We start from the raw sequence: 8,769 nt of genomic DNA, 5'->3' as shown, positions 1-8,769 counted from the left end.
GTTCACAGAGTAACAACATAAGACAGCCAAGAACCGAACTCAATACTGGAAGTACGGGCTGATTAGGAGACTGAGAAGAAGTGGCCAGAAAGGTAGGAGAAAAGCTGGAGTGGTCTATATCACCAAGCTCCAGGAAAGGAGTGTTTCAACATAAGGAGGATGCCAAGAGAGCAGTAAGAACTGGGGACAAGGAACTTCACTGGGTTTGCCAACAAGAGATATTCCTGGTGATCTTGGCCAGAGCAGTTTTCATGGTGTGGTGAGGACAGAAGGGAGACTGCAGTGGATTGAAGAGGCTATTATGGTAAGTAGGAAATGAAGACAGCGAGAGTGGACCATACTTTTAGGAAAGTTAACCTTGAAAAAATGTAAGAGGGAATGGGAAAAAAGAAGAGGATAGAGAACATGGAATGCAAAGGTTTATTAAATGTAGAAAGGCCTGGGGCGCCTGGCTGGCTCAGCCCATGGAGTGTGCAACTCTTGATCATCACATCTTAAGTTTGAGCACCATGTTGGGTGTAGAGATCACTTAAAAATAAAAAATAATCAGGGGCGCCTGGATGGCTCAGTGGGTTACAGCCTCTGCCTTCGGCTCAGGTCATGATCCCAGGGTCCTGGGATGGAGCCCCGCATCAGGCTCTCTGCTCAGCGGGGAGCCTGCTTCCTCCTCTCTCTCTGACTGCCTCTCCACCTACTTGTGATCTTGGTCTGTCAAATAAATAAATAAAATCTTTAAAAATAAATAAATAAATAAATAAATAAATAAAAATTTTAAAAAAATCTTTAAAAAGAGAGTAGAAAGGCTTATTTGTTTAAGTATTGATAGCAAGGAGGGGCATCTCTTCCATCCTTACAGAAAGGAGTAAGAATGTGGTTAGATATTTTAAGTCTGTCAGACAGAAATTTTAAGTGTTCCTGCCTGCTGACTTTTTTCTCAGGGACCTAGAAACCAAGATACCTCTACAGAGACTGAAGGGGTGAATGAGAGACCAAAGATAAGGTAAGCACGAAGAAGCTTTCAAATAGTCACTGTGGAGACTGAGGAGGACTGAAATGAGACATAGAGGGACTTCAAGGTGGCATGGAGGGTGGTCCTGGGGGAACATAGAAGTCATGGATTTATGGTTGTACCAGTGGTGTAATTTTCCCCAGAAATGCTCAACTGTCTAGATGGAAGCAAAAAGCAGAAGTTGGATCCATCCAAGAATAGGGTTTTGGCACATGGGTTTGATAAAAGGGATAGAACAAAGACATTAAGAATCCTGGCAAGAGAGAGGTTAGAGACCACAAGATACAAGCTAAACAGAAAAGGAAGGGCACCTGGGTGGCTCGGTGGGTTAAAGCCTCTGCCTTCAGCTTGGGTCGTGGTCCCAGGGTACTGGGATCGAGCCCCGCATCAGGCTTTCTGCTCAGTGGGGAGCCTGCTTCCTCCTCTCTCTCTGCCTGCCTCTCTGCCTGCTTATGATCTCTGTCCCTCAAATAAATAAATAAAATCTTTAAAAAAAAAGAGAGAGAGAGAAAAGAAAAGGGAAGCTTGGAGGGAACTGATATAATGTAGGGAGAAATTAGTGGGTCAAGTGAAGGTAGCTCCTTGGGTTGACCCGTGAGTGTGGTTGGAGCAACTGAGTGAGCACGGGGCCGGAGGGGAGGCGGGGATACATTTAGGAGACTGGTCAGAGTGGACTATGTGAACGTCAGACGTCAGAAGTGGTGCAGTTCTAAGAATGACTAGTTCTAGAATAAGGCCACGAAAAGCATGAGTGGAGGGGAGTGGAGGTCAAGGTCGCAGAAGAGGAGAAGATGCACACCTTGAAAGCGTAGGGGTGGTTTGTTATCTCCACAGGCCACAAAGATCATGGGATGATGGCAGGACGCGGGTGGAGAAGAAACAACAGAGAGTCACTGACTGAGGGCGAGTGACCAGCAAGCTGAAAGCTGACAGAGATGAGGAGATTTAGAGAGTGGCAGAGTTACCTCCTGTGGGTCTCCAAAGCCCAGAGGGTAGAGAGTGGCCTGAAAGAAGCATGAAGAGCCAGGTGAGGGCCTGCCCCACCTTTCAACCTGATACCCTGTGAATGAGGGATGGAGCATCTCTGCTTGAGAGACCCGCAGAGGACAGGGCTTTGGTTGGGACCGAGGGGGAGTGAGCCAGGTTGTGGACAAGTGGACCATGGGATAGGAGTGGCAAGCTGCCCAGTAGAAAAGGTGTGGACAGGAAAGATAACTGGAAGGATTCACATGTGGGAGCAAATAGGGACCACAGTGCACTGGCATGGAGGATTCGGCTGTCTACAACGTTTGGAAAGAAACTACCCCAACTTTCTCCGTTGGCTGGGGAGAAGCGGTAGGGGCCAGCTCTAAGGTTACATAGCGATCGCATTCCCTTTGAAGCACATGAAATGGCTTCTCTTCATTGTTTTTGCTCTACCAAAAGGATAACGTCACAGGGTTCAACTGCAGAGGACCTGCATATCGCAGGGAATGACGACGCTTTCAGCGGTGGCCGGGCCTGAACGCGCTACTTCCCGTTTGTTTGAGATCTCAGCAGTGGGGCTGCAAGAGGAGGTGGTGCGTGAGAGCAAGGCCGCTCCCCAGGGACGGACCCTAGGCTGGCTCTGGACCACTTGGGGCCCAGAGGTGAGAGCAGGAGCCCGCTGTGGGGGGTGGGGAGTCCGAACTTCAGGGCTGTGTGGGATCTGCGGACAGAGATGGGGAAGGTGTAGGAGGAGAGAACCTGAAGGTGATAGGTGGCTGCAGGGAATGAGCTCAGAAGAAGGAAAGTGAAGGAGAAACAAAGGTAAAACCTCAGAAAGTGCCTCATATCAGAAACAGCATCTTCTTTTCCCTAGGAAAGTGAGGGCTGCCTCCCCCCAAACCAATTACAGTGGCAGAGAGGGAAGGCATGGTGCACAATGAGAGAGAAATGACTGGAAAGCACTTTGCAAGATTAAAGAGTTATATGAAGTCCCAATAATAATAAATCACCTTGCCTGAGGTATGAAAACCTTAAAATAACCTGAAAAATCAAAACGTGGAGAAGCAGTGAGCTTCCAGAAGGTTTGTACGCTTGTTTGAAATTCTTCCCCCTCAACAACTCCAGTCAGGTTCTTTAGGAGCAGACCTCAATCAGGTTTTTGGGTAAAAAGGAGTCTAGCCCCTGTTTAAACCTGCCCTCACCCCTCCCCCACCCCATGGCCATGCGGGGAGAGCACAGACTTGGGGGGGGAACCTCTTTTCTGAATCTGACATCTGCCTTCCTGAATACTCCTGCATCTGTTTTGTGAAGATTTTCTTTTCTTCTTTTTGTTATATAAAAAGAGAGAGATTGAAAAAAATTATCTTCGTTCCTGGAAAAAAAAAGAAGAAGAAGAAGAAAGAAAGAAAGTAAAGAAAAATAGGTCTTTCTGAATTCTCAGTACTGGAGCTCTGTTCTTTATATATCTACTCGTTCCATTGTTAAATAAACCCACATATTTAAGGGTGACACATCCTAACTAATGCCTTGTCAGGCCCATGTGTCTTGCTAAAAATGGACCTTGGTGACTACTGTTTCCATTTTTTTCAAAGAAATAATTTGATTATTTTTATTCTGCTTCTCTCTACCACCACTCACAAGGAAATGGTTATCTTTGCACAGAAAACATTTTTAAACAAGCCGAGAGCTGCAACATGTACAGACAGAAAATTTTCTTAACCACATCTGTATAAGTCACACACACACACTCATTGCCTTGTGAAAATTAGCTTTAAATTTGGAATCAATGCTCTTCTGCAGGAAAACTGCTTTCTGTTCAACCTCTTACAATATTATGTGCATCCCTACATCTTACTTTGTGCAGACCTGAATATCTCCCAGAAAAAGGATAATTTAATAAAAGCGGGCGATATGAATCACCCAGGGACAATTTGAATTATTATCTGTAGATAATTAATTATGCACATATTTCTAGTGAGATTCTTAAATCAGCAGGGCTTCTTAATCAGAGACTTTCAAATTTTCTCTGTAATAACTGAAGACTTGACCCATAAATCAACAAATAGGCCAGCAGGCTCGCCACATGCTTCACATTTCTTCTTGGGAGAAAAAGACACTTAATTATCCTGAGGTCACAGAAGAAGGGAAAAATGGACATGAAAGTTGTTAGGGGTTTTATAGCAAAGTATAACTAATTTCAGTATTGTCTTAAAAGTGAACTCGTGAAAAGAAGCCAAGGAAAACGTTTGAAATCAACCAATGCGTTTTATGCAGAGAAAGATATTTTCAATGTTTACAGGAACAATCTTACCAGCCAACCCCGTTTCCCATTTCCAGTAAGATGACTGTCCCAAATTTGAATATTTTTTCATGTTACCTGTTTTGCAAATTAAGTCTTTAAAATGGAAGACACAGGAATGTAAGACTTATTTTAATCCCTATATGGAATGTTAATAAGGGATCGAGTTTATCCTTTATTTCTAGTATCTTGCCTTACCCCTACTTCACTAGAACCTCTTGGTTATGACTCTGTCCTCCTCCTATTCTTCAGGTCTTATTTCTTCCACCTCCCATGGTAGAAAACTGCTCTTCATAAAGGACCCCATAGTGATCTAACAGTGCAGTGCAAAGCCGGTGAGGAACTTCATGGGACATAGCCCCAGAAGACTTGGGTTCAAGTCCCAGTGCCCATTAGCACTGCCTGGGGGACGCCATTGGTGGGATGCCCAGATAGCCTTCTCTTGACTGGTTTGCTCATCCCTTGGCTGCTGTCAGTATAGGCAGCAAACTGCTCAGGACTATCTTCTCTGGGAAATTGCTCTCAGACAAATGGGAGTCCCTTCTAGCAGGATGATAAGGTTCCCCCTCCCCTTCCAGAAGCAGCCATTAGCCAATGAGTGACTGATGCGAGAGTACCAAAGGCCAACCATCTCCAGGGAGGACCAGTTCCCTGGGGCTTTTAGTGTCCCCGGGGCTCCTGTGGGATCTGGCAGAAATCAGCCTCCAGTCTAGACCACATCCTTGCTTAGCTCTCTTCCTCTGCGCTCTCCCGCTTCCCCTTCCTCGTGGAAGAGCGTCTGCTCAGTGAGCTGCCTAAACAAGAACCTGTGCTTCAAGCTCCGCTTGGGAAGCTGACTGCGGATGCACTGGGACCCCAGACTTTCACTGCACATGTCTGGTAGCAGTTCCCTCATATTTGAAATGACGACAATAACACACACCCCACAGGCCCGGTGCGTGGGTTAAATGAGAAAACCTGGGTTAAAAAAAAAAACCCTGCTCACCTGAAGTGCTATTCAAATTTAAAGGATTATTATGACCTCATGTAAATATCAGACTGTGTAGACCACCTCTCCCACAGTTGGGGTGGAGGGCAGTGGACCATAGTCAAAGAGCTTCCTCCCTTGGCCTCTGGTTTCCCCCTTCCTTCCCTAGGTCTCCGTTGCTGGCTCCTACCCCTCTGACCAGCCTCCACACCAGACAGCACCTGCAGCCAGGGAGAAGCTCAGGCCACCTCCTTCAGTTCCAAGCACAAGCTGAGGTTCTCTATCTACTGGAGACTCCCAGCCCTCGATCTCCAGCTCTGACAGCTCTCTAGAACATCAGACTCGCACTTCTAGTGACTATTTGACAACTCCATGTGGCCATGGGACAGACATCGGACTTAACATGGCCAAAGCATGACGCTTGATTCCCCACCTGTCAGTCGGCTTCCCCATTGTTACCCACCTTCCCCATCTCCCTAAATAGCTGCCTTCCAGAGAACGGCTCAAGCCAGAACTCTAGGAGCCATGCTTGATTCCTTTTATTCTTTCACCCTTTATGTCCAATCCATTGGTAAGCTCCGCCAACTCTTCATCCAAATTCCACTTCTCTCCAACTCCACTACTACTGACATAATCCAAGTCACCATCATCTTACTTGAACCACTGCACCCAGACAAATCCAAATCCTCTTATAAAATATCAAGATCCTGTCACTGACTTGCTTAAAGCCTTCAAATGGCTTGCCACCATTTTTAGAGCAAGCTCCCTCTATCTCCCTCCCCCTTCTCTTTCTCTCTTTCCCCTTTCCTTTCCCTCCATCACCCACCTAATAAGCGCACATGCATGCACACACACACACACACACACACACACACGCACACACACACACACTCTACCACAACCACATTGCTTTCTTCTTATTCTTTGCAGATACCAAAATCATTCTTGCCTCAGTGTCTTTGCATTTGCTCTGTCTTCAGCCAGGTGTGTCCTTCCCCAAGCTTCCATGACTGTCTCCTTTTGGTTATTCAAAGTTTGCTTTACTCTTCTAATTTAAAGTAGTTACCTGGGGATACTCTGTCACATTCACTCTAATCTTCTGGAAATCCTTTCTCACTCACTCTTTCTTGTTTATTGGTCCATTTGTGCATTATCCATCTTTCTCCCAACTGTTAAGTTCCAAGAGGGCAGGGTTCTTGTTTATTTCGTTCACAGCTATATCCCAGGGTCCTAAACCAGTGCCTGTTACTTAGTAGATGGTCACTCAATACAGCTTTTAGCTGACTAGATTCATGGATGAATGAATGAATGAATAAATGAAGCACTGGGTGCAAGCTTGGGTTCTAGCTCAGCTATACCACTGGCTAGCCATGAGAACTTGGACAAGTTAAATGAGCCCTTCAAGGGCATTTTGGGTGGCACTTGCTAGGCTGGTGCTGAAGGGGAAACAGGTAACTGAGGTTTAAACTTCCCAGCATGCATCGGGGCCTTAAAACCTCCTTCTCCTGACTCCTAGACTCACTCGGTAGTACATATGGTAAAAGTTTAACCATGGGGTAATGTGGCCAATTGTTCTGCTTTGCCCAGGACTTCGACTTTGTGGGCACATGAGACTTTCAGTGCTAAAACTGAGATCGTCCTAGGCAAAGTGGCGCAGTCTGTCACCTCCTGTGAGCCCTAGAAGAACACCTTCAGCTCCAGGCCATGGAGCACCTTGGAGGAAACTCAGTAAGGAAGGCAGTGTCTGAGGGGCAAGAGGGGTTGGTGAGGAGCCTCACAGGGTGTGGTGAGAATAGGAAATGTCCTTGGACAGGTTTGGATCCTGTTGAGTTTGATTATTGTTGTTATTGTTGTTCTACTATTTAGTTTGGGAAAGTTTCAGCTAGAGAAATGAGCAAGAAGAATAAAAAGAATTTGCTTTATTATTCTCTCCCTTTGTTTCCTTTTTTCTGAACTATTTGAGAGCAGACTACATCTTTAGGCTTCTTAACCCTTTCATATTTCAATGTGTATATCCTGAGAACAAGGATATAGTTCTTATGTGACCACAATTCAAATTTAGGAAATTTAACATTGACACAATACGTTTGTTTAATCAACAGTCTATGTTCCAAACAAATCGATTGTCCCCAAAAGAAAACATTCATTCCAGGATGCAGTCCAAGATCACATACTGCATTTAGTTTTCATCTACTTTGGTCTCCTATTCTTAGTCTTTTGTGATAGGGACATTTTTGTAGAGAACATGACAATTATTTTATAGAATGTCCCTCAGGGGGTGCCTGGGTGGCTCAGTTGGTTAAGCAACTGCCTTCACTCAGGTCCTGGGATTGAGCCGAGTTGGGCTCTCTGCTCAGTTGGGAGTCTGCTTCTCCCTCCGTCTGCCCTCCCACCCAATTTTGAGCCTAGCTCCTTATCACTGATCAACCATGAGCTCCCACATTCCTCAGTAGGATATCCCTGGGGCGGGAGGGAGGCCGTCATAAAGCCCCTGGTCAACGTGCATCTGCAGGCCTCCTACACCTACCTCTTCTGGTATTTCCACTGGGACAATGTGACTGTGGAAGGTGTGGGACATTTCTTCGGTGAGTCGGCTGAGGAGAAGACCCAGGGCACCCAGCGTCTCCTGAACATGCAAAACCAGCCCGGCGGTGGCGCCTTCTTCCAGGATGTGCAGGAGCCGTCCCAGGGGGGTGGAGGGGGTGGGGAATGTAGTAAAGCTGTGGATGCCAGGGAAGCCGCCCTGGTTCTGGAGAAGAACCAGAACCAGGCCTGTTTGGGTCTGCATGCCCTGGGTTTTGCCCGCACAGAACCCCAGCCCTGTGACTTCCCGGAGAACCACTTCCTGCATGAGGAGGGGAAACTCATCAAGAAGATGGCAACCAGCTGACTCACCTCCGCAGGCTGGCCAGCCCCCAGGCTGGGCTTGGTGAGTATCTCTTCAAGAGGCTGACCCTCGAGCACCACTAGGAGCCTCTGAAGCTCAGCAGTCTTTGAGGGACCCCTCTGGCATCACGCTGGTGCCAAGGCTTGTGCCCTGAACCTCTCCCTGAAGCCACTAGGCAGCTTTTCAACCACCCAGGAGCCCTCTCCCCACCTGTGGAACAAATGGAAACAATAAAGCTTTTTGCAGGTAAAAAAAAAAAAAAAAAAAGAATGTCCCTCAGTTGAGATCTTCTTTACTTTTAGAACCAGAATAATAACATCCACCACACAGGATTAAATAAGATTCATTCCTAATTATAATTTAAAGAATAAATAAGATAGAATTTGAGACCAAAAAATATAAAGGTCTATGCAAATATAAATCAGTGTTTATATTCTTGATAATGATATTCAGTATCAAGGTTGAACTTGAGAAGCAAGTGACCTGAGACCCATTGAATCAAAAATTCAGAGGGTGGGGTTGACATCTCTATTTTAACAAGCCTTCCAGGTGATTCTAGCAGGCTAAAGTTTGAGAACCACTGTTATCATGGATTAAATGATGTGATTTATGTAGCTAACTGGCACAATGCCAAGCGATCA

At 46.0% G+C, this 8,769-nt stretch overlaps 1 pseudogene; it reads left to right on the top strand.

Moving 5' to 3' along the window:
* The first annotated feature begins 2,481 nt into the window (after positions 1 to 2,481).
* LOC111150376 lies at positions 2,482 to 8,211 on the top strand (annotated as a pseudogene).
* The last annotated feature ends 558 nt before the right edge of the window (positions 8,212 to 8,769 follow it).

Source organism: Enhydra lutris, unplaced genomic scaffold (assembly GCF_002288905.1).
Source record: "Enhydra lutris kenyoni isolate GAN:26980312 unplaced genomic scaffold, ASM228890v2 scaffoldscaffold23, whole genome shotgun sequence".
Taxonomy (NCBI): Eukaryota; Metazoa; Chordata; class Mammalia; order Carnivora; family Mustelidae; genus Enhydra; species Enhydra lutris.
This window is presented reverse-complemented; position numbering and strand designations above follow the sequence as displayed.